This window comes from Lemur catta, chromosome 10 (genome assembly GCF_020740605.2).
Source record: "Lemur catta isolate mLemCat1 chromosome 10, mLemCat1.pri, whole genome shotgun sequence".
Lineage (NCBI taxonomy): Eukaryota > Metazoa > Chordata > Mammalia > Primates > Lemuridae > Lemur > Lemur catta.
In genome coordinates, this window is record NC_059137.1 from 61684383 (window position 1) to 61712014 (window position 27632).

General features: G+C 34.1%; 1 protein-coding gene across 7 annotated transcripts in view; it reads left to right on the forward strand.

Annotated features, from left to right (window-relative positions):
• RFX3 (regulatory factor X3) overlaps positions 1-27632 on the forward strand; it is a 293748-nt gene that overhangs the window by 67482 nt on the left and 198634 nt on the right. Inside the window, exon 2 of one of the 7 annotated variants that reach the window (XM_045563483.1) lies at positions 24050-24108. The exons of the other annotated variants lie outside the window; for them this stretch is intronic. The gene's annotated coding sequence lies outside the window, so the exon portion shown is untranslated. The remainder of the gene's footprint in view (positions 1-24049; positions 24109-27632) is intronic. 7 annotated transcript variants of the gene reach the window in all.

A 27632-nucleotide genomic window follows, 5' to 3' on the forward strand; every position in this document is an offset into this window, starting at 1 on the left:
TTATTTAATTTTTGCTGGATTGTAAAATTTGCCTATGTGAATTGAATAGAATGATCTTAAGAATTTTTAAGGGAAAATACCAAGAAATTTTATTCTTCTATTCTGTTACTTAAAAAAAAGAAAACCGAACAAGCAAGAAAACTACCTGTCCTTGATGACCCTTTGATATTTTTTGTTGGTGTCCTTGAACAGAAAACTGAGGCAAAACTTCAAAACATGGTAATTTGAAACAAGTTGGGATTAACTCTGGGATATTGGAAAGACTTTAAACTCCATTAGAAAAATTAACAAGCATGGAGTCTATGAAAGACATGTAATTCATATTTATGTAAAGAATAATACTTTATTTTGCATCACTAAGCATTTTAAATTTGTGTATCCAAAAGAGAATTGGGGGAGAATATTTTCTTAAGGAAAGGGAGAAACAAAAATAATAGTAAAAAAGACAAGAAAATTACCAGTACCACTGATTTATTTTGTTCCAAGAGGAACATTTCCTATTACAGATCTTGCCTTTTTGACTCCAGAACTGAAATTTTCTTTGTCTGGGGTATTTGCAGATAGATCAGACAACTCTTTTTTAGAAATGTTAAAGGAATTTCTGTATGCGTGTTTGCAATCTTAGTTATATTGATGAACATTTTTAAAAGCTTATTTTTTAATTTTATTTTTTATACTGCCTTGCCAGGCAAGTGTTTTCTTTAGTATCTACCATTTCAATAAGCCAGTTGAATTTTTACAGCTCATCAAGCAACCAGGTCAGTAGAATCCCAGGAGCTGATAAGTGAATGTATGAAATATAAAAAACAAAATTATTTTCAAAGAATTAACTAAATGTTTTTTCTTGGGCTATATTTATCACTATTTGTCCTAATATGTGTTTTAATTTTCTATGTCTTAGTTTAACTGTAAAGAATAGTCTTTTAAAACAATGAAGTGTTGAATAAATTGATAGTGTACAATTGCAATTAGTAAGAAGCTCAGCACGACTAAGGAAAAGAACCAGGCAGGTAAAAACTGAAGCAAAGGTAAATGAAGCCATCTCTAATGAATAAGCAAATGTGACTCAGTTCATAGAAAAACTGTGTTGAGGCAGAGATGCCCAGGGAGCAGTAGAGTGAAAATAGCTGGAAAGCTTCAAGAGGGATGGAGCTGAGCATAGAGGTGGGGGAAATAATAAAAGAAAGACTCTGGGTAAAGGTTGCTTGTAAGTCTTGAGGTTTTCCAAGGTTGCTGGTGAGAAGGTGAGAAACTGAGCATCTCATTTGGGGTTCAGTTGGAATGTTGAAGCCTGTGCTTGAAGAACCTGGAAACAATGATCTAGATGCAACAGAAAGAAACTTAAATTTGTTATGTATCCACAGTGTGCTAGATGCTGCTCTGCTATGTATTATGTCATTTAATTCTTACATCAGCTCTTTGAGGGAGGGTATGATTAGTTATAGTTTGACAGATGAAGAAAATGAGGCACAGAGGGGGTTGAAAACATGCTGCAAACCATGTAACAACTAGTCAGAGGTAAACTTAGACCAGGACATCATTTTTAATTTCTAAGGAGTTGGGGGATAAAGATAGATAGACAAAATGAGCTAGGATGGCAATAGGTGCAAACTCTTAAGGCCTAGGGCAGCTATCAGTACGGTTTTCCAGTTTTTCTGTTGAATTGGTTAAGAGAAAGGAGTTTAAAATGGTAGCAGTTAAGTTTAGGTAGTTTATTGCAGTTGAAAAATGTGGGTTATGATGGGGTTCTGTATCTTGGGGGACCTCAGAATGGACAGAGCACTCATGGTGACAGGTGATGTAGCAAATAGGCTTGGGAATGGGCTGCAAAAGTGGAGATTAGGTTATTGGCCCTTTTAATTACCATTTAATACTCACTCTGAACAGGATCCTTTGTCAGGATCCCCACAAACTGCAGAGAATTGATTTTTAACTCTCCTTTTTTTGAGGAGGATAATTTTTAGGGACTATTCTTATACTCAGGCATAATGGTTGTTAATAGTGTATTAGTCAATTTGTGAATGGGAAAGAGAATAAAGTCACTCTGAATTTTAAGAATGTAATATTTTAAAAATGGTCTGTTTATGTTTACAGTGTAAATCTCAAGAGAAAATTAATTATATGTCTGTAGTTCTTGAAGTTAAGTAGGTTAAGTAGGGGAAAAGCATGATTTAATCTTGCTTTATTGCTGGCCAAATCTCTAGGCTGGCCATTTTTTCCTTTTAATAAAAATGCTTGTGGTTCCTTGTCTTCCCATTAGCTCATAGTTGAGAGCTCTGTTAAGTTGTCTGTGAGACGGAGTATATTAGGCTTGCCTGATTAAAATTGTTCATGAGAGATCAAGCAGACAAGGGACTTTTAGCATAATTAAAAAAGCACTGCTAGCCTTCAAAGACGAGATTTCAGATTTTTGAGTTTATATCCACCTGTAGGGAAGTGTGTTTATGTAATTAGATTCCGGTTCTCTCATGAAACCTTACTTAATTCGTGCATGGTGTCCTTTCATTTTATGGATTATTTTCTGCACTTGCAGGAGACACAAGAAATGCTTAGAGGAGCCAAAACTTGAATAAACCGAAATGTTTCACTTGAAAGATCACAATGTGATAAGTTAAAAAATCAGTTACCTCTTTTTGTTAACCTGTATATTTATAAAAGGAAATGCAGGAACTAAGTTGAAGATAGTAATAGGAAAAATTGAAACAAATTGCATATCCTATGTTCTCAGGCTAATCTGAGAAAATTATACCAGCTTTTGAGAAATAGTCTCCTTTTGTTTTATGGATATGTTGGCCCAAAGTTTTTATTTTTGTCTTTTCGTTTTGCAGTTCTCAAACTTTGCATTACTGGGCTCTGAAATCATTCAGTTATTATTCCCATTTTACTATCATGTTTCAGGGAAAAAAATGATTACACTTAATGTGGTTTAAAATTGCTTCTTCTTTTGTCCTTTTGAAGCAAAGTCCACTGCTATAGACTGTTCAAGTACTTTATAGAGCACTTCAAGCTTTTTCCTATGTGTGTTTTTTAAGACATTTTGGTTCTTCAGAAAGGAACCCTTTCTGGCATAAATCAAAATGTTATTGCTATAATGAGGCAGCATTTTAGAAGAAAATTATCAAGGTGTGAACTTTTTTTTACCTACATTTATAAGGCATTAATTTCATAGACTAAGGACTTCTGACATGTGAACACTTCTTTAGGGAAGGCATTTTTCTCAACGAATAAGTAATGCTTTGTTTTCACGCAGAAGATTGCTTTAGAACATTTCTCATGTAATTAAAATAATTTTTCCATTAGCTGAGACTGGTTCTCAGCACTTCTTGACTTTTTTTTTTTAGTTCCATCTTATTTTGCATTTTTAAAAAAGAATAAGTTCTAACTCGATTTTAACACAAAACTGCAGTGTCCAACAAGAACCCAAATTATTTACATATCAGGTCTCAGCAAGAGAATAAGATGATAAAATAACCCCCTCAAACCAAAATGTACCATAAATTACTCAAGTTACATTAAGACTGATTTTAGGAAACTAATCAAATATGTATTTGCCAGACATGAAAATATTCTAATTTGAAATCATAAGGCATTGAGGAGGAAAGGAGCTTGAAATTTTAAGTTGTGGGATTTTTTTTTTTTTTTTTTATGTCTCATTATCTGCAGGAGGAGAGCACTAAACAAGGTCACATCTTGAAATGGTAAAATCTGTGAATAGTTTTGTTTGTGGGAGGAGGTCACAAAAAGGTTATTCCTCTGGCTTTCTTCTTCCTGACAAGTAATCAGAGTAGTTCACAGATCTCCTGGTTTCCAACAATTTTATAGTCTTGAGAATTAATTTTTGCATATTACCTTTACTTTTGATTAAATAAACTGTTTTAATAGAACCACACAATCAAGTGGAGTAGATAATAATAATAGCTTCTATTAAGACATAATTTAGGATGAAATCATATAGAATTAATAAGGTATAGTATATATTATAATTGTGGCAGCTAGTATACCTCTGTCATACACAGTACTGTTTCTTTTATATATCCCCCAAACCCTTAATTTTCAGACGTTGGTTAGTATATCCATTTGTTAGTTTATTCATTCACCTGTCCATCATCCATCCATTCAGTCAATAGACATTTATTGAACCTGTCCTACACATCAGGCACTGGCTTGGGTACTGGCGATATAGGGATGAATAACTGCCTTTGAGGAGATGTTTTTGTGGAAAACAACACCACAAATAAATAATTACCAGTGTGAATGGAGTAGTGTACTTGTAAAAGAAAGTACATCTTATTGTGGCTGGAATTTCAGAGCAGACTTCAACCGAGGAAACGATATTTAAATGATATTTAAAAGTTCATTCATTCACCAGGCCAAAAATAAGAAGGGCATACAGAAAAGTGAGAATAACAATTACAAATGCATTATATTTTTAAAGGATTTTGAAATATTTTAGTTTGTAATATAGGAGAAATAATTGGAAATGATGCTGGAAAAGTAGGTGGGGAGGTCTCCTATCCATCATGTTGACAAGTTTATATACTTTACCTGTAAAGTATTACAAGGCACTGAAGGCATTGAAGCTGGATGCATAACATGAGAAAATTTGTATTTTTAAAACATAAATTGGATGGGAATATGGGAAATATTTGTAGAGGGAAGAAAGAGACTGTATATAATAATCATCAGATGGCCCTTTTTCTTCATTGAAATAGTAGGCAGTCTTATATGATGGGATTATGGAGTCAGACAGACTTGACTTCAGGTCCTCAATCTGAAGATCCCCTTAACTTCCCTCAGTCTAAGACTTTTTACCTGTACAATGGGGATAATAGCTACCTTGAAGGATTATTAAGTTTATGTGTTCAAGATATCTTGCTTAAATTTCTAGGCCCATAATAAATATTCAATAAATGGTAGCTATTATTTTTAGGTATTAAACTCTAAGTGCTTAGAATTGCATAGTAAACCATTATAAATGCTCCCTGCTCTCAAAAATTTTCTATAATTTACTATATAAACAGAAGCAAAAAGATGTACTCATTGGAAAACTATGTTTATCTATAAAGCTTGCTTTATTGCTTTCTCAGTTGAAGATCTACAAGTATGTTCATTTAACCTTGCTCATATGCTCCTGAATACTTTAAACCATTTGAAATGTTTGGCATTGATGGCTTTAAAGTTTGATGAATATAATTAAATACCTTTCTTTCAAAGTACAAAGCATTTGTTCTGCTTTTCTAACTAGTACAATTAAAGATGAAGAGGTACTGTCTTCTATCCCAAATGGGAATTTTTCCTAGTACATCACTTAACAGGGATTGGTTGAGTTTGTGCTTAAGCTCTTTTGGTGACTGAGGGAGAACTTTATTTTACAAAGCAGTCCATTCCATGTTTAGACAGCTCCAATTGTCAGTATATTCTGTTATTCTAGCTGATGCAGTTTCCTTTTAATTTCTACGTTGTGGGTACTAGTTCTTTCTGAAGCCACATAGACCAAATCTAATCAATATTTTATTAGCTGTGCCATCAGCTGTCTGCAAAAGCCCATTCCTTTCTTGAGGCTTCTCATTTCCAGGTTTAGTGTATTCCCAGGTTTTTCAGGTTTTGTGATTTTTGATTTTTTTAAAAAACAGCTTGGTTAAAGTATGTTGGATATAAAATAAACTTCACATATTTAAAGTATACAATTTGATAAGTTTTGATATAGCATAGATCCATGAAACTATCACCACAATCAGTATAGTGAATATACTATTACCCCCAAAGTTTTCCTGTGTCCCTTTATATTCTCTTTCTTCTGCCTTTCCCTGCCCCACCAAGCTCGATCTTATCTCTACCCCTGGAATTACTCTTCTGTTTTCTGTCAGCTATAGATTAGTTTACATTTCTTAAAACTTTATATAAATGAAATCATACAGTATATATTCTTTTTGTCTGACTTCTTTCACATAATTATTTTGAGATTCATTCAGATTGTTGCCTATAATAGTTCATTCCTTTTTATTTATGAGTAGTATTCTGTCATATTGATATACCAAAATTAATTCATATTCTCACCTGTTGACAGATAACTGGGTTATGTCAAGTTATTGATTATTATGATTAAAGCATTTATGAACAATTGGTATACGTGACTTTGGACAAGTGCTTTCTTTCGGGTAAATACCAAGGAATAGAATGGTTGGGTAATATGGTAGGTATATGTTTAATTTTTAAGAAACTCTCAAACTGTTATTCAAGCTGAGTGTACCATTTTATATTCCCACCAGCATTATATGAGAGTTCCAGTTCTTCTACATCCTTACCAACACTTGATATGGTCAGTCTTTTAAATTATTTTAAATTATAACTATTCTAATGGATGGGTGGTAGTTTCTCTTTGTGGTATTAATTTATACCTTCTTAATGGTTAATGATGTTGAACATCTTTTTATGTGCTTATTTGCTAACTTTGTATCTTCTCTGGTGTCTGTTCGTATCTTTTGCCCACTTTTAATTAGGTTGTTTATATTATGAATGGGTTTTGAGAATTCTTTATCTACATTATTAATATAAGTCCTTTATTGGATATATGCTTTGAAGATCCTAGTCTACTTATATTTTCATTCCCATACAATGTCTTTAAAAGAGTAGAAGTTTCTAATTTTGGTGAGGTCCAGTTTATCAATTTTATCTTTTATAGATTATGCTGTTAGCATCAGATCTAATAAATCTTGCCTAACTCAAGGTCAAAAATTTTTTATCCTTTCTTTTGGAAGCTTTATGTTTTTACTTTTTACCCTTAAGTGTATAGTCCATTTTTATAATAAACTTTTTACTTTGGAATAATTTTAGATTTGCATAAAAGTTGCACAGGTAGTACAGACAGTTCCAGTATACCCCATCCATTTTCTCAAGTTATTAACATCTTACATAACCATGATATATTTGTCAGAACTAAACAACCAACCAGAATTGGAACATTGCTCTTAACTATACTTCAGACTTTATATGGATTTCACCGTTTTCTCATTAATATCTGTTTTTTCTGTTCCAGAATTCATTCTGGGATTTCATATTGTTTTTAGTTCTCATGCCTTCTTAGTCTGCTCTGATCCTTGACAGTTTTTCCCTCTTTCCTTCTTTTCGTGACCTTGATGGTTTTGAGCAGTACTGGTCAGATATTTTATAGAGTGTCCCTCAATTTGACTTTGTCTGATGTTTTTCTGTTCATTAGACAGGGGTTCTAATTTTTGGGGGAAACAGTGCCCTTCTCATCATACCATAATGGGGGTGGGCAGAGCACACATGATATCAATATACCTTATCACTGGTGTTGCTTAACCTTGATTACCTGACCAAGGTAATATTAACCAGTTTTCTCTACTGTAAAGTTAATTTTTTTTTACCTTTTCTATGTTCTGTTCTTTGGGAGCAAGTCACCAAGTACAGCTCATGTTCAAGGGGCAGGAGGTTAAGAGTAGAGAACTATGTTCTACCTCCTGGAGATAGAGATCTACATAAATTATTTGACATTCTTCTATAATAAATATTTATCTCTTTTCCCCCATTCATTTCTTCAGTCATTTATTCTGTGAGTATGGACTCATGTATATTTATTTTATACTTTACATTATATTCAAATAGAATATTTTGTTGTTGAGCTTGTTTCAGCTCTGGCCATTGGAAGTTCTTTTAGGTTGGCTCCTGTGTCCCTTTGACTTGGTTCCCCCCTGCACTCCCTGCTTTTTTTTTGAGCACTTCCTTGCGTTCTGATACCTTAACATGCCTATGCCTTATATTGTCTATGCCTCAGCTCTAGAATCAGCCATTTCTCAAAGGAGCCCTGGTTCCTGTTTATGGAGTATGTTATTTAGAAACCAAGATCTGGACACTGGGTATGCTGGTTGTCGCTACTATGCTGTCACTATGTCTAGGTTTTCTTGGCAGGCAAAGTGAGGAAGTATATATATATGTATATATGTGTGTGTGTGTGTATATATATATATATGCTAACCCATGGACATACACATATCTATAATTATTTCTGTATCTGTCCATTTGTATCTATTTTAAACTAAATGTGAGTTCATACTGATGTCTCTGACTCTAATCCAGTACCATTGGATTCATTTTAGCGTGATTTATTGTTTATCTCTAATGTCTCTTTCCAACAGTGAGAAACATGGCTTCTATCATTCATTTACTTGATTGTTCAACCCCATTATACATTGCAAAGTATTTTCAGAGTTGTTTGCCTGTACTCTCAATCAATTTTGAGCTAATTTTTGTATATGGTGTCAAGTATGGAACGAAGTTCACTTTTAAAAAAATATGGGTATCCATTTGTTCCAACAATATTTGTTAACAAGACTATCCCTTCTCACTGGATGCCTTTGCATCTTTCTTAAAAATTGGTTATTCATTTATATGTGGGTCAATTTCAGAATTCTGTCTTCCATTCCATTGATGTGTTTGTCTTTACTTCAATAACATACTGTCTTCATTATTGTAGACTTACGGTAAATCTTCAAATCAGGTAGTGTTAGCCCTCCCCTTCTCTTTTTTTTTTTTTTAAATCAAAGTTGTTTTCATATTTCCATATGAATTTTAGAATCAGTTTGTCAGTTTCTCTTTAAAAAAGCCTATTGGGATTTGGATCTTTATTGTATTTTATTTATTTATTTTTATTTCAGCATGTTACAGGGGTACAAATGTTTAGGTTACATATATTGCCTTTGCCCCATCCGAGTCAAAGCTTCAAGTATGTCCATCCCCCAGATGGTACTCACTGCACCCAATAGATGTGAATATACCCATCCTCCCCTCCACTCTCCCACCTACCCGACACCCGATGAATGTTACTACTATATGTGCATGTAAGTGTTGATCAGTTAATACCAATTTGATGGTGAATACATGTAGTGCTTATTTTTCCATTCTTGTATACTTCACTTAGTAGAATGGGCTCCAGCTCTATCTAGGATAATACAAGAGGTGTTAGATCACCACTTTTTTTTGTGGCTGAGTAGAACTCCATGGTATGCATATACTGCATTTTATTAATCCACTCATGTATTGATGGGCACTTGGGTTGTTTCCACATCTTTGCAATTGTGAATTGTGCTGCTATAAACATTCTAGTGCAGATGTCTTTTTTATAGAATGTCTTTTTTTTCCTTTGGGTAGATGCCCAGTAATGGGATGTCTGGATCAAATGGTAGTTCTACTTTTAGCTCTTTGAGGTATCTCCATATTACTTTCCACAGAGGCTGTACTAGTTTGCAGTCCCACCAGCAGTGTATGAGTGTTCCTATCTCTTTGCATCCACACCAACATTTATTATTTGGGGACTTTTTGATAAAGGCCATTCTCACTGGAGTTAAGTGATAATCTCATTGTGGTTTTGATTTGCATGTTCCTGGTGATTAGAGATGTTGAGCATTTTTTCATGTGTTTATTGGCCATTACATTAGTCTATGTTCTTTTGAAAAGTTTCTGTCCATGTCCTTTGCCCACTTTTTGATAGGGTTATTTGATTTTTTTCTTGCTGATTTTCCTGAGTTCTGTATACATTCTAATTATCAGCCCTTTATTGGATGTGTAGCATGTGACTATTTTCTCCTTTTCTGCAGGCTGTCTGTTTGCTCTTGTAATAGTTTCCTTGGCTGTGCATAAGCTTTTTAATTTGATCAGGTCCCATTTATTTATTTTTGTTGTTGCTGTGATTGCCTTTGGAGTCTTCATAAATTCTTTGCCTAGGCCAATGTCTGTAAGAGTTTTTTCAACATACTCTTCTAGAATTCTTGCAGTTTCATGCCTTAGGTTTAAGTCTGTTATCCACCGTTAGTTGATTTTTATGAGAGGTGAAAGGTGCAGATCCTGTTTTAGTCACGTGGCTCTCCAGTGTTCCCAGCGCCATTTATTGAATAAGGATTCTTTTCCCCAATGTACGTTTTTGTCTGCTTTGTCAAAGATTAGATGGCTATATGAGGATGGTTTTGTATCTGGGTTCTCAGTTCTGTTCCATTGGTGTATGTCTCTGTTCTTGTGCCAGTACCATGCTGTTTTTGTTACTATAGCCTTGTAGCATAGTTTGAAATCTGGTAAATTGATGCCTCCCAATTTGTTCTTTTTACTTAAGATTGCTTTTGCTATACGGGGTCTTCTCTGGTTCCATACGAAATGAAGCATAGAATTATTTTTTCTAGATCTGCAAAAAATGATGTTGGTATTTTAATAACGATTGCATTGAATCTGTAGATCACCTTGGATAGTATAGACATTTTAACAATTTTGATTCTGCTGACCTGTTTGGATTGCATTAAATCTTGAGACCAATTTGGGAAGAACTGACATTTAAACAATATCAAGTTATGTAACCCATGAATGAGTTGTACCCCTGTACTTATTTGGATCTTTAATTTCTCTCAGAAGTATTTTGTCACTTCCAGTGTACAGATCTTGCACATCTTTTGTCAGATTTATCCCTAACTATTTGTGTTTGTTGATACTATTATAAATGGTATTTTTTTAATTGCAACTTTTAATTTTTAATTGCTAATAAAGAGATATACACTTGATTTTTGAATATTGATCTCATGTCCTGTGACCTTGTTAAACTAATTCTTGTAGCTATTTTATAGTTTCTGTCTGATATTCTGCATAGAAGATTATGTCTGTGAATAGAATTTTCTTTCTTTCTTTAAAATATGGATACCTTTTTCTTTCTTTCTCTCTCTTTCTTTACCTTCCTTCCTTCCTTCCTTCCTTTCTTCCTCCCTCCCTCCCCCCCTCCCTCCCTTCCTTTCCTCCTTCCCTCCCTTTCCTTCCTCTCTCCCTTGCTGCCTTTCTTTGCTTTCCTTTCTTTCTTTCATTTCTTTCCATTTTTGCCTGATTGCACTGGCTGGAACCTACAGGACAATGTTGAATAGAAATAATAAGAGCAGAAATCTTAGTCTTGTTTCTGATCATAGAGGAAAGACTTTTAATCTTTCACCTTTAAATATGATGTTAGCTACAGGTTTTCCATAGATGCCTTTCATCAGGCAGAAGAAATCCCATTTTATTGCTACTTTGCTGAGAGTATTATCAGCAATGGATGATGGATTTTGTCAAATACTTTTCAGGTGCCTGTTTAGATGACTATTAGGTTTTCCTTTTTTGGTTTTTTAATATGGTGAATTACACTTTAACCAGCCTTGAAACTGTAATCTAGCTTTGAAATCTTGAGACTAACCCTACTTAATCTTGATATATTATCCTTTATGGATATTGTTAGATTCAACATTTTAGGATTTTTACATGTACATGAGAAATATTGGTACGTAGTTTCCTTTTCTTGGAACATCTATGTCTGTTTTGGTGTCAGAGTAATGGTGATCTCATAGCATACATTGGTAAGTGTTCTGTCCTCTGAAATGTTTGGGAGAATTGTTATTATTGTTAGTATCATTTCTTCTTGAAATGTTTGATGGAATTCACCAGTGAAGCCCAGTTTCCTTGCAGGAAGGTTTTTTAACTACAAATTTAATTTATTTAATATATTTAGATTTATTCACATTCTTTTTAAGTGAGCCTAGGTAAATTGAAACTTTCAAGGAATTGGTCATTTCTTCTAAGTTGTCAAACTTATTGGCATAAAGTTGTTATAATGTTCCCATACTATCTGTATATTCTGTAGTGATGTCACCTCTTTTTCCTGAAATTGCTATTTACTGATTAGTCTGTCTAGGGGTTTATCACTTTTATTGACCATTTCAAAGAATGAGATTTTGTTTTCATTGGTTTTTTTCTATTTTTCTGTGTTCTGTTTTGTTGAATTTGGCTATGATCCTTATTTCTTCTCTTCTGTCTACTTTAAGCTTGATTTGCTCTTTTTCTGATTTCTTAGGGTTGAAGCAGAGGCCATTGAGTTGAAACCTTTCTTCTTTTCTAATATAGTTAGTGCTGTTAGTGGCATCCCATAAATTTTATGTGGTTTATATTTTCAAAGTTTAACTTTCTAATTCTCTTTTGGTTTCTTTGTTGACACTTTGGTTTATTTAAAATTATCTTATTTAGTTATGAAATATTGGGGGTATTCTAGAGATCTTTCTGTTTTTGTTTTCTAATTTATTTCAGTTGTGAGCAAATCATATATTCTATAAGACTTGAATCTTTTTAAATTTGAGACTTGTTTTATGGTCAGAATATTGTATATCTTGCTTTCCATCAGTTTTTACTGGTATATTTTGAACTCTGTTTTTAGGTACAAAAACGTTTGGAATTACTATGTCCTCTTGATGAATTAACCGTTTTATCATTATGAAATTATTCCCTGTATTCCTATTGATAGTTCTGTTCTGAAATCAACTTTTTTTCCTGATATTAGTATAGCCACTCTAGGTTTCTTTTGACTAGTGTTAGTGTGGTATATATTTTTCTGTCCTTTTGCTTTCAACCTATATTTATCCACATTTAATGTACATTTCTCAAAGGCAGCATATTGTTCTGTCTTGCTTTTTCAGGAGTCTGTTAATCTCTGCCTTTTCATTGGACTGTTTATTTTCATTTACTACTGTGATTTTTTTATGGTTCCTTTTGTGTGTCATCTTGCTATTTGTTCTCTTTGTCTTATCTGTTCTTTGTTCCTTGTTTCTCTTTTTTCTACTTTCTTTTATTTGTTTTTATACTGTATTTCTTATAGTTTCTAGACTTTTTAAGCATCCTTGTTATCCTCCTGGACAAGCTTCAATTTGTTTAAAGATAGATATAGATTTCTTATATCAAGTTCTGAAAGCCTGAATGTCTAATGTCTTCTAAATGTTTTTGACTAGGAATTTGTAGGGGTTATTTTGTCAGTCCTAAAAAACATTGCTTGCTAATTTTTTATTTGCCATAATATGTAGATATGAAAGTATATGAATGTTGTAGTTGGTGTTCCATGACCCTTTGAAGGATCAACTGTTGGCTTCTGTGCTCACGTTCCCTGATGCAAGACTGTGTTATGAGGAGGTAGCACACTGGAGCCTGGAGTGCTTACTCATGACCACATGGAGAACATCGTGGAGAAGCCTGCTTGCATTCTTAGGTTTAACAGTATTTATCTGTCTTGATTTCGGATTTTTTATTCTATTGAGAGAGAGAGAGGAAAAGGAAGAGTGAAATCATTGTTTTCTTTCCATCTCCATCTCTCTACCCATTCTTTCCCACATAGAAGGATTGGTGGAATATATTTTTCAAAAAGTTGAGAAATATTTTTCTATATAATTTTAAAGAAAGTTTATTTAATATATCATTTGACATGGACAGAGGTCATTCCAAGTCTTGCAAATTCTGTAGGAAAGGGAATTACAAGAAGAAGGGAGAAAAGAGAGATGGAATTAGGCTTGAATAATGCAATGGATATTTTATCAGATTCTGAAATATGGAAATCAACGCCTATATCTCAAATCCTAGGAAATGAATGGGGAGGTGTGAGATCTGTGTGGAAGCCTAGGAAGGCTATACCTGAAATAACTTCATTAACCCTGAACTAAAACTGAGGAAAAATAACTTGTCCAAGTTCCCCTTTGCTTGAAGTTGCCTTGTTCCTATAGTATTTCCTTGAAGTAGCTTTGTCACCAGACGCTTTTTGTTGAAGTAGCTTTAGTTTCTAGAATATATGTAAATCACGGTGTTCTTGTTCATTCTGTATTCTAAGTCTAGCTCTTAAAATTTCAAAGAAGCAGAATGTGGTACATTCCCATTAAATGCAGGTGCTTTCTGCCCTGTTTATTTCAGACAGTTGAATGTCTATATTGGTTAGGACTGATGATTTGTAAGCTGATGAATGATGCCAAAAGCTAAATGTCTCTTGAGTACAGTGGAGCCTATAGTCTAGTCTCTATGAATATTAGGGCAGTGTGCCAACTAAAGCTGGCTTAATTCTGCAAGCAGGAGCCCTTTGCAAAAGGATTCATGGTAATTAACCAATTCAAAGTGCAACATTTTCCTTTCATTAATTTGGCAGAAAACAACTAAATATCTACAGCAAGAATGTTTTTTGACATTTTCATTTGCTGATTGGGAAATAATAGATACTTTGAATAGGGCTATAAAAGAAAACTGCTAGGATTTTGTCATTTCCATTTTAACTTCCTAAGAAAAACGTGGCTTATTCAATTAGAAATTATTTTTTAAAAAACTAAATAGGAAAAGTTGGGTGCAAGAGTGACCAGAATTGATTTACATTTTGAGGTGACTGGCTTGTAGGAGATTCTTAGGGAGTCTATTGGCTCAGTCCTACTGCTTTTCATATCTCTTTCCCTGTATGTATAACAGAATTCCAGTTGGGTGTGATGGTTTCTTATCCTTCCTTTCTTCTCAAGTTCATTTTTGCTCCAAATATTACACAGCATTTCTCTTTCTTCTTCTGTTTCTTTTTAGTTAATGAAACATGTATCTCAATCAGTTAATTCCAAGAACCTAGCATGAGGTATTTTGAATAATTTTGGGACTAAGAGTCCATTGATGACAAATTTTTTCCTGGAGAAATTATAGAAGCATTTTTTGTTTTAGGATATGTTTGTCTTGATAGATAGTTTTTCTGTTGATAGTGTTTATCTTTTCACTTAAAATATAATCTATTTTGTAACATTCATACCTTTGACTATTAGACTCTAGTTACTGATTCTTCAATTTAACATTTTCTTCTTATAATTTTGACTTACTTTGGCTTCTGTATGGTTTTTATGAACTAGATATGTTTAGTTAGAAAAATACTGCCAATAACCTAAACTCTTGTACCCCCATAATAAGCTGAAATAAAAAAAAAGAAAAATACTGCCATATTTTTAGTATTCTTTTCATTGTAAATATCAGAAACCCATTTCCATCTATCTAAAAATAGAAATGTGTAAGGATATTGGGATTATTGCTGAAATCTCAAAGAACAGCTTGGCTTCATGAAAACTTGGAATTGCCATCAGTAATGCCATTGGGAACCTAGGGTAGTACTCTCCTCATCTTTTATGGTTGCTTCTGTCTACATGTTTCTTCCTTTTTCAAACTTTATGGATTTACTTTACTTTCAGATACACATGATCAAATATAGTTACCCACCACTACTCATTAATTAATCAGTTAACATGACCAGCATACAGATACTAGAGTCTCAGTCCCAGTTTCAAAAATCCTGAGAGCGAGAATGTAGGCCAACTGGGGTCAGATATCCACTCTTGATCTTATCAGCTATTGTCAAGAGGGCAGTACCATGAAGTACAAATTTGGCTGCTGTGGCCTTGCTGAGATAAAAGGCAGTGTTTTTAAGGTGGGTAGAAACCTTAAAGAGGTATCTGCATTGTGAAAATAGGATAGCAAAGCAAATTCTTTATGAACATGAATAATTATCTATTCAATCAATAAAGATAAACTTGTCACCTATGTATGTCAGGAACTGTGTTAATTGGTAGGGATTCAGTGATGAATGAGGTAAATATAGTTCTTGAGTTTACATTCTAGTAGCGTAAATGGAACTTAAAAAGTCAGCTTACAGGTAGATAAAATACAGTCATGCGCTCTATAACAATGTTCTGGTCAATGAGGACTGCATACCCCTAAAGTTATAATGGAGCTGAAAAATTCCTGTAGCCTAGCCACATCTTGTTGATCCTGATCCTGTGTAGGCTTAGACTAATGTGTATGTTAGTCTTAGTTTTTATTAAAAAAATTAAAAGTAAAAAAAAAAAAATTGAAAAAAGCTAATAGATATAAGGAAAGAAAATATTTTTATGCAGCTATACAATATATTTGTGTTTAAGCTGTGTTACTAAAAGAGTCAAAAAGTTTTAAAAAATTGAAAAGTTTATAATGCAAAAAAGTTACAGTAAGCTAAGATTATTATTGAAGAAAGAAAAATATATTTTTAATAAATTTAGTATAGCCTAAGTGTATAGTTTTACAAAGTCTACAGTACTGTATTGTACAGTGATGTCCTAGGCCTTCACATTCATTCACCACTCAGTTACTGACTCACCCAGAACAACTTCTTCTGCAAGCTCCATTCATGGTAAGTGCTCTATATAGGTGTACCATTTTTTCTCTTTTATACTATATTTTTACTGTACCTTTTCTATGTGGTTTTTCTTTTTGTTAAGTGATGGGGTCTTGCTATGTTGCCCACAATGGAATGCAGTGGTGCAATCATAGCTCACTGTAACCTTGAACTCCTGGGCTCTAGTGAGATCTTCCCATCTCAGCCCCCTAAGTAGCGAGGACTATGGGTGCACACTGCCACACTTGGCTAATTAAAAATTTTTTTTTGTAGAGATGGCATCTCGCTATGCCGCCCAGGCTGCTCTCAAACTCCTGGCCTCAAGCAATCCTCCCAAAGTGCTGGGACTACAGGCGTGAGCTACCATATCTGGCCTATATGTTTAGATGTATTGAGATACAGAAATACTTGTCATTGTGTTACAGTTGCCTACAGTATTCAGTATAGTAACATGCTGTGCAGTTTTGTAGCCTAGGAGCAATAGGCTATATACCATATAGCCTAGGTGTGTAGTAGGCTATGCCATCTAAGGTTTATTTAAGTACATTCTATGATGTTGGCACAACAAGGAAATTGCCTAACAATGTACTTTGCAGAATGTATCTCTGTCATTAAGCAACACATTGCTATGACTATAAAATATGATAAGTGCTTTGAAGAAGACACACAGGGCTGAGAAAGAGAACCGTATTTGCCACGAGAAAGAGGGATAAGATAAGGGTATGAGCACTTACTGCACTGCTCTCCAAAGAGGTGATATTTATGTTTAGACTTGAAGGATTAGGGAAGAATGTTCCTATCAGGGAAAGGAATATATACAAAGGCCTTGAAGTATAAAGAACATGAAATGCTTAAGGAAATGAAAGATGATGCTTTTGGATGAACATAGAAGAGTTTAGGGTGAATTTGTGAAGAACTAGCTCTTGTTCTGTGTACATGAACCAAGAGTACAGATTGAATTTGTGACCTTTATTAGAAATGTTAAAGAGACTCTTAATTTGGTAAGCTTAAATGCTAATAAGGTGAACATAAAGAAGAAGGAGCTCCGTAAAGAATGGCACACTTAATAATGAGATAAGGCAGAACATGACATTCTATAAGAATCTTATTCTTTGCTTATTCATTTGTTCCTTAAATATTTATTGAGTGCTTTATTATACGAGGTCTGTCTGGAAAGTATCCAGCCATTGTTAATATAATCAGAACAGTTTGTGCAGCATTGACATAACCTGTCAGCCAAGGAGAGTAGACTGGAATGCACAGCGTGAACAATGACAATTTCACTGTAGGAGTCAGTGGGGTGCTAGATGCCATTGAGTGAGCAAGTGTACTATGTGGCCATCACATTCAGAATGACTGAGCAGAGCAACGAATCTGTATCAAACTTTGCATTAAGCTAGAATGAGCATTCCTCTGTGGAAACTATTCGGATGATTCAGAGTGCTTTTGGGGGCGATGCAATGAGTGCAGCACAAATAAAAGTGTGGCACAACGCTTAAAAAATGGTCCAGAATCTGTTGAAAGGATCCACATTCTGGAAGGCCTGCAAAAAGCAGAACAGCTGAGAATGTTGAACATGTACGGGTTAGGTTAAGAGACCCTGGGAGAACTGTGTGAGGTCCCAACGTGCCTACTTTCAAGGGGCTGAGGGGTCATTGTCCTATGTACAGTGTTTCTTGTATCTTTTTCAATAAATGTCTCTATTTTTCCTCTTACATGGCTGGATACTTTCTGGACAGACCTTGTATGCCAGGCACTGTTTTAGGCACTGAGGCCACGGAGTAAGTAATTAGATAGGATCTCTCTTCTCATAGATTTATCAGAACCTTGCTACTCAAATAGATGATCCTCAGAGCAGCATCACCATACATCAATTGTGAGATTGTTAGAAATGCAGAATTTCAGGCCCCACCCAGATCTACTGAATCAGAATCTGCATTAAGATCCCATGTGATTAGTTGTATGCATAGTGAAGATTGAGAAGTACTGTTCTAGAGCAGGGGTTGGCAGACTATGGCCTGCAGGCCAAATCCAGCTGGCAACCTGTTTTTGTAAATATTTTAGTGGGACTGCTGTGCCCATTTGTTTACATATTGTCTATGACTGCTTTTGTAGTACAATGGTAGACTTGAGTAGTTTTGACAGGGATTCTATGGCTCATAAACCCTAAAATGTTTATCATTTGGCCCTTTACAGAGTAAGTGTGCCACCCTTTGTTCTAGACCATGAACAAATTTCATGACAGAGATTTTTACTTGTTTGATTATGAAAAGTTTTATAAAATAGGATATGTTTGATCTGTTCTGAAAAGTGATGGTTTAACACATTTTCAGCCTGTAATCTGTAATCCAAATGAAATAGAGTTGACCCTTGAACAACACAGGGACTAGGGGCACTGACCCCCAGAGTAGTTGAAAACCATAAGTAACTTTTGACTCCCCTCAGACTTAACTACTAATAGCCTACCCTTGACTGGAAGCCTTTTGATAACATAAACAATTAACACAAATTTTGTATGTTATATGTATTGTATGCTGTGTTCTTACCATAAAGTATGCTAGAGAAAGAAAATGTTACTAAGAAAATCATAAGACAGAGAAAATATATTCACTATTCATTAAATGGAAATGGATCATCGTAAAGGTCTTCATCTTCATCATCTTCATGTTGATACTGAGTAGGCTGAGGAAGAGGAGGCATTAGTCTTACTTTATCGAGGTGACAGAAGCATAAGAGGTGAAGGAGGTGGAAGGGGAAGCGGAAGAGTCAGGTACATTCCATGTAACTTTATGGAAATACAGTTGATCCTTGAATGGCATGGGTTTGAACTGGGCAGGTTCGTTTATACTCAGCATTTTTTCAACCAATACCCAATTTACTGGAGAGATGAACTGCCCACGAGGAGATGATTAGCATCGCATGGTGAATACTCGAAACACTTGAGCTCATGGCAATAGCAACAGGAGGTAGCTACAGAATTATTACAGTTGTACAACATATACTGCAGTTAATTTTATGCAGTTATGATTTCATAATGTACCTTCATGTTTACATGTCTCTCAACGGCAAATGGCATCATGTGCAGTTTCTAAGTGTGTGTGTAAGTTTTGACAAATTTTAATTTCTTATAATAGATTTGTATATATTTAATGGCAGTAAATGATAAAATAGACTAGTATCTACATATATTTTGTACAGTCATGACATATCTTTTTCTATTTTTTTTAAATATTTCTAGGCTACACAGTTCTGTGAATTTTTTCAAATTGTCACAAATCTCTGAAATGTTTTCCAATATATTTATTGGAAAAAAATCTGCATATAAGTAGACCTGTGCAGTTCAAACTCATGCTGGTCAAGGGGCGACTATACCTTGAAGTGTGATATATAAAACATATTTAAAAATTCAAAAGAATGAGTCAGACTTTGTGATTGATACAATTATGGCAAATGGAGGGCAGACCTAGGAAGTTTAAGAATATTAGTGTCATTATGATGAAATAAAAGAATAAGAATGAGATAGTATAAATTTATTTTATTCGAAAAATTTTACTAAGTGCTTTTGAAGCACAGTTATTCATTTGATGGTGACAGTATGTTGGAGATTGTCAGGGTTTATATTTATATGTCTTATTTTATTTCTGAGGGAACTGAGACTAAAATTAAGGCAGCCTACTTGATATCAACATGTTTTGCCATTGAGCATACCAGTTGTGGAGCTGGAGCTAGCTAGGATCTAGGCCTTCTGATTAAACTAAACTTCACTGAAGCAAAGTGATTTAAGGAGATTCATGGTTAGATCCTAGCATGCTATCCATCTTTCATTCCAAGCTTTAATCTAGAACACTCTGCTTTTAAGTATCCTAAGTAGTAGATTTACATGTAAGATTTCTTTTGAATGTTACTGAAAACATCATTTTATTCTCTTAAATGCCCTTTTCTTTTATTGAAAATTATGTTGATCACTCAGAATCATAGAGTATTTCTGTCATTATGAAACTGATGATTTAAATGCAGAAATCACTTGCTTGAACAGCTATGAATGATATGAATTAAGAGAACCTGGGAAAGTTAGTGAAACTGGTAGCCTAAGTCAGCTAAGATTTGAGACTTTACGGGTTCTCAATGAACCAACAATTTTTTTTCAGTAATTATTTATTATCTTGGCTCTGCAAATGGGCTGTGGGTTGGAAGCCACTCCTTAGAGAGGAACATGTTACTTTGTGGGCTGCTTCAAAGAGATTGAGGGCTTTGAAATTGGAAGGGATACCAAGTCCACCTCTCTATTCTTGAAAGCAAATGTAAAGCAGACGTGTAGCAGCCATGAAGATAACATGTACATGGTAACCTAAAAGAGGCCATAGAGATGTCTAGCTACACAGAGTACTATCTGCTCAATATCTTTCAATTATTGGCCTGCCCAATTTCAAGTGAATGCAGTTCAGGCAAACCAAAAAGATTAGAGAGGGAAATGGTTAGGGATGAGATTAGCACCTGCTAGAACCTAGAGGGAAGAATGCCTCATCTAGTCCAGTGCAAAAATACCTGGGGCCTTACATCCGAGAATAGGGCAATGTCAGGTTCTGTGAGAGATTGAGATGCCTAGCAAATCTGAAAATAGTTGTTAATTTATGTCTGCTTACATACACAGAGTTATATTTTATGATATGTTGGTATATATGAAGATTGTGTGTTAAACATTTCATTTGACCTGCATTTTAAGTTATTCTTCTGATTTTAAAAGAAAACATTTTTATGGTCCCTTGAAAGTATTACAGACCCTAAAAACTGTGCCTAATGGATGAGTTAACTCTGTTTATCTGTAAGCATTTGAGTGAGCATATCTAGTATCTAGATCAATTGAGAAACCCATGCTTGGCAAAAAATGCTTCATTAACTTTATTATGTTTACCTTCATTTGTCATTTAAATCTCTTGTGGTTTGTCTGGGGACAGGTAGATGTTTCTACAGTCTTTAAATATAGCTAGGAAGACCTTTATACTTCTAATGGTTGTATGTCATTGAGATCAGACCAACTTCACAAATTGAGAAATGGGAAGAATTCTGATAATTTCAGGTTTTCTGAATTTTCTGTTCTATTTATTTTTACTTGAATGAAATATGCAAACATACTTTAACAAAGGAAGGACTATGAAAGGCAATATGGTAGCAGGGTATTGCTGATATTTTGCTTGTTCATGAAAAAGGAAAATAAGTATGAGAGGATATACTTTTAAAAATAAATTTAAAATATTTTTGTTTAAACTTCAGAAACTCTATAAAACTTGTAATAATCTTGATTCTTTCAAAGTGTTCCATCATCATCGTAAGCTCTTAAAGTTCTATGGTATTCTATTAGAATTATTTAGCACCATATATGCATTCAATTGAGGCTCATAAATTACACAAATTGGGGATGAGGATAGAAAAGGACAAATATAAATTGAGAGAATGAGAGAGAATAAGAACAGTTTAAAATAATATACACAAGAGCTTCTGCTACTGGCCTTGATGGAGTAACTGGTGCTGGATTAACCCTTTTGCCATAATGATAAAACTGAACAAAATATATGAGACACCTGTTTTCAGGTATTGGACAATAGGCAGTGTAAGACTGTGATCATTGACAAAAGGCAAATTCATGAGAAGAGGGCCCACATTTGCTCTGGCTCTCTGCACAGAGACAATTTCCTGACTGTGTGAAAAGAGCCTGGAGTACACAAGCAAAAACAGTGGTGCCTCTGAACTGAGAAGGCAGAAATCAGAGTTTAAGGCTGATGAAACAGCTGGAATCTGGAGCAGGGCACCAGAAAGGAGAGAGCTGCACAGAAATGGGGTTCTAGAATTCTGAATGTGGGTTCCCCACAGGTCCTTGGCTGAGGGATGGACTGCACATGTGACAAGTGGGATTCTATGTGCTTACCAGAGAGTGTCCATTAGGGATCTGATCATGGAAAGACATGTTAAAGGTTCCTGGTGGATATTGGAGCTCTGTCCCAAGCACTACAGAGAGATATTACTAACATCATAGACATCCAGTTGAGAAACAGAAAGTTCATAACTTAGGATTAAGGACCCCATGCAGGGTTGGGGAACTTGCAGCTTTGGGGTCACATGTGGCTACCTGGATCCTTGAGTGTGGCCTTTTGATTGAATCCAAATTTTACAGAAAAAATACTTTTATTAAAAGGGGTACAGCAGAAAAGGTGAAGCTTTTTTTGTGTCCTTTGGTGCTTAAAAAAGAACAGTCATGAAATCAGAAGGCCACAAGTTCCCCAAGGATTTGTCTGTATCCACCCTAACATGTTTAAAACTAGATCTCAACAAAATGTACTGGGGAGACAGAAATTTGATTCTGCCAAACTAGAGGAGCTTGAGAAACATCTGGGGCTTTTCTCAAATTCATCCTAGTAAAGCAGTCATGGTGTTCAGCCATTAATTGTACTCCCTGAAAATAAAGTTTGGCATTCTTCAGAGGATCAAAGTGGGATCCAGGTTCTCTACATTGTATTATAATAATGTTCAATATATAATACAAAATTATTAGACATGCCAAAAAAAAAAAAAAAAAGAAAAGAAAAAAAAACCCAGGAAAAATGTTACTGATAATCAAAAGAAAATAATGTCAATAGAAAAAGACCTGGAGATGGCCTAGGTGTTGGATTTAGCTGACAAAGGCTTATTTATGCATTTATTTATACTCATACAAGAACTTAAAACAAACAAACTATGATCTTAATGAGTGAACAGGTAGGAAATTTGGCAGATAAATAGAAACTATAAAAAGAGCTAAATGGACATTCTAGAACTGAAATGAGCAATAAATGTAATTAAAGATTTCTTGGTTTTGCCATCTCCAATATGCTATTAAGAAAAGTCAGTCAACTGATGCATATCAATAAAATTGATTCCATCTGAAGAATCTAGAGAAAAAAGATTGAAGAAAAATGAACAGAGATTCAGGGACCTAAGGTACAACACCTAATGGTCTAGCATATGTATAATTGGAGTTATAGAGGAGAGCATGAAAATAGGGTACAAAATGTATTTAGGAAATAAACGTTGAAAATTTCCCATTTTTCATTAAGAAAACATCAACTTACACATCCAGTGAACTCAAGTAGCCCCAAGCAGTATGAATAAACTGTAATATGCCACATTAAACTGCTGAAATATCCAATATTCATTACAGTCATGACGAAGAAACTGTCAAGGAGTTCTAAGTATTCTACTGCTATTTAGGAAGAAGCAATTAACTTTGTTCCACATGGGGAATGGTATGGTACAGGGAAGGTAGGGCTATTTTATATATTTAAAAATATTGAATTGTAGTTTTTTCTGCATGTCTGGGTCCATTTAAAAATAAAGAATTTTGTTTTTTTATTATAAAACTAATACAGGCTTAATGGAGAAAATACATGTCCATGTAAATGTAAAATTTGCCTATGATTGCATATCTTTTGACCTTTTTGTCCTACCACATTTCTGTTTTGTTTGTTTGTTTTTGCCAAGCAGTGGAGAATCATAAAATTTGCTTATTAAGGCGTATTACTTTCTAAAACAAGCTCTAAACTCCGTTCTCTACCTAAAGTTTTTATCTTAAATTGAGACTAATATTGTCCTTTATGTAAGAAAAATCATAGAATGAATTCAGCCTATATGTATTTTGTGTATATATTCGTATATGTATATATATGTGTGTGTGTGTGTGTATATAATATTAGAGACATACTTGTTTCAGATTTAAAATTATTTATATAGTTGCAGAGCATGAAAATGTCTTATACTTTCTATTTGTATATGTGAAGCCTGAATACAAAATTTCTTTTTCAATTAGTAAGAAAGTCAGTTATGTTTTAGAGTGACTGAACTGTTGATATTTATCATTCTTCCTCCCCCATATTTGGGATGATACTGTCCTGCTAAAAATTTTCCACAGACACCAATGGGTATTTAATAATCTTTTCTCATTGAAGTGATATTTGGACAAAATGAAATTGGTGATTTTGTACCTGAAGTTTACCAAAGATGGCCTCCTATTTCTTCTTTATTCAGAGATTTTTATCCGAGGAATATAGACTGGAATCTGCAATGGTTCTCAAAATTCCAAAGTGGTAAGTGAGACCAGTTTAGTCTTTCCTTACCAGTATTTAATTATTATTTTTTTCTCTATAGTTCTTAACTGAAATATTTAAAAGGGTAAATCACGTTAATTCTGGGGTCCTTTATTTTTAATAGCAGCTTTCCTTTAGTAGTTTTACTATCTGGTAACTTTGTCATATGGTTTTTTAGAAGTTCTGTATTTGTATCCTCAGGGCTCTGATATTTTTGGGACCTGGAATAAAGTCCAAGAACAATAGTGAGACTTTGTGGAGCAGAGGGTACCTTTATGTTGTCCACATTTCCCTCATCCTTTTGGAGATACCCACCTGAAATCCAGAACTTCATGGCTCTTTATTTTTAAATGGACCCAACTTCCAATTGATTGTGGTAGAGTGAGAATAGAAGTGGCATTTTCTTGTTTTCATTCCACCAATTGGAGAATTACAGCCCAGACCCATTAAGTCTAGGGCTGATATGGAGCAGGTAGTTGAATGGATCTAAAGACATTTACAAGTTTTAAAATAAGTGCTCATAAATATCCATATGGGACAAATTGAAAATGCTCAGTGAATGGAAACTTAGATTATATTAGTATTAACACAAGAATTACTTTAAGCTACAGATTTAGGTATAAATTTCAAAAGCAGTTTTTAAGTCTTATTGACATCTTGTACATTCTAGTCTCTTTTCCTTTGCATGAAGTTTTTGTTGCTGCATGTAACCAAAAAAATAAAATTAAGTTAAATTTAAAAAGTCAAAAAGTGACTCGTGTATTTAAGCCACAAATGAAATACATTAGCTCATGTAACTCAAAAGTCCAAAGATGGGGCTACTTTGGGAATGATCCAGCAGCTCAATGACTTCTATTTCTTTACACTGGATTCCTGGTGTTGGCTTTATTCTATTGCTGTTGACATGGCTTTCAGTAGCTCCTATGGCTTATTATTTTCATATTTACCTGATAAGGCTTTTAGTAGTCATATTACTACTGATACGGCTGATAATGGCTCTGACATGGTCCTGATATGGCTTTTAGTAGCATCTAAGGCTTACTGTTTTCATATTTACCTCCACCGGGAAAAGGAGTATTTGTCTCAGTGTTTCTAACAAAAGTCCTGCTATTTATTCTGATTCAACCACTGTAGATCATATTTCTACCTGAGAACTGTTATATTCTGGATTGTACATTCCATTCCAGGAGACAATGATGAAGTTAATTTTTTTGGAACCCTGGGGTCCCCAGATGGAAGTCCTAGCTTCTGGGAAAAGTGAGAGAGTTAATCTGATTGGAAGTGATCAGTGTCCATTACATATGCCATCGTCCTTTGTGGCTTACCTTACCATTACTTACCATTGTCATCTACCTTAAGTCTTTGTTTTCTCTCATTCTTGCCAACTGTTAGGGAACTCTTTCCTCCCTGAACAGCGGGAAAAGCATGAATGCTCTGGCCAATCATTTTACTTTTATAGGAAACACAGCTTGTTATCTTTTTCTTTGTCAACAATTTTCTTTTTAGTTTGTTATGTAATACTTAAAATTTTTACCAGAAAATGAACCATTCTAAAATGTGTTTTATTTCCCAATAAGGTAGAATTTTGCTGTTAGGTGGTTTATACCAAACAAGAAGTCTGTGTTAGATGTATTAGTGGTGGACAACAATATATTTTAAAAAGTAAAGCACAATATAATTAAACAATATTTATTAAACACCAAAATATGAAAAAAAATTAAACACCAAAAAAATACTAGCAGCAACTAGAAAGTTCAGTTATTTGAAATCATGAAATTTTACTTTGTTTTATAACAGGAAGAAAATATACTCTAAAAAGCCTTTTAGAGGGCATCTACTCCATCATTCTATCTAATGCCCTCTCTTGTAAGCTTGACAGGAAGAGTTCAGCAATGAAAGCTCAATAACTACTTTATTTGAAAGCTCACATTCCATTGTATCTGGGAGATAGTACATATTCAGTACGTGTAATTTGATTTTTAATTTGAGCTCTAGTTAGAATAATTATTGTCTTCCATATATTGAGGACAAAATGTACACATATTATTGTTAACTTCCACCCAGTGGGAGTCTGTTTTTTCCCCTTAGAGGGTAGCTTTTCACATATGTGAGGGCAATTATATGTCCCCATTTTACCTTCTTGTCACCAGGCTAAACATTCAAGAATTTCCCGTATATGATTGTATTGCCAGATACATTCACTATTCAACTTATCTTCCTCTGAATTTTCTTTAAATTTCAGTTTTCCTTAAAATGCGCATAGAAGTAAACACTATAGCCTTAATATGATCTGAGCAGTACAGTAAGTATAGTGTGAATTTTTTTTCTTTCTTCTAAATATGTTACTTCTAAGATTTTGTTGTTCTTTTTAAAAGTCACCTTAAATTGAGATACACATATGATAAAATACACAATACATAAAATAAAATATACCCCTTTTTAAAAGTGTTCAGTTGAGTTTTTAAAAATTGCATCTGTGTAACTAGTGCCACAATCTAGTTGTAGAACACTTTTATACTCCCAAAAGCTCCCTTGTACCAATCTCCAGCCCCAGGAAAACACTGATATGCTTTCTGTCTCTGTAGATTGGATTTCTGTTTTTTTCTAGAATTTCATTTCAGTAAAGTCATACATTATGTACCCTTTCATGTGTGGCTTTTTTTTTTTTTTTGCTCAGCATCATGTTGTTGAGCTTCATCCTTATTGTTGTGTGTATGAATAGTTATTTTCTTCTTGTTGCTAATTATTATTCCATTTTATGAGTATACCACAATTTGTCTATTTACCTGTTGATGGATATTTGGTTGTTTTCAGTTTTAGCTATTATGAACAATGCTGCTATGAATATTTGTTTGCAAGTGTTTGTTCAGACAAATATTTTCATTTTTCTTGGATCAATAATTAGGAGTGGAATACTGTGTCATATGGTTACTGTATGTTTAACTTTACAAGCAACTTCCAAAGTGCTTTCTGAAGTGGTTGTACCATTTTACATTCCCACCATCAGTGTATGAGAGTTCCAGTTGTTCCATATCTTCTTGCTGTTTTAAAGTTCAATAGTATTCTTAACGTTATGTTTGAATAGTGTTAAATTGATGTTACAAAAGCAGTCTGTAGTCATCCAGAGTCTACATTTAGTCTATACTGTAATATAGTTATACAATAAGGAAATAACTTATGTTTTCATCTTTTATCCTCTCAGATTTGTCAGTTTTCTTTCAGATCTTTATTTTCTTGACAAAAGTACTATTTTTGCAGAGTTTTTTTATGTTTGTTTTTTTTAAATATAGTTCATTGTGACAGTACTGTCAGACTTCATGCTGCAATCATATAGGAATTACATTTCTGAAATACATTTCTCCTTTTGAAGCCACTCATTTTTATAAAACCTCCTGACCCCCAGTGTGCCTTATAGGCAGTAGGTACCTTGCATAGTGCAGGTGCTCAGTCAGTGTCTCCTTATTGCTTGCATACTATATCTTCAATCCATAGTATGCGTTACTTACCATCTAAGCAAATAGCTA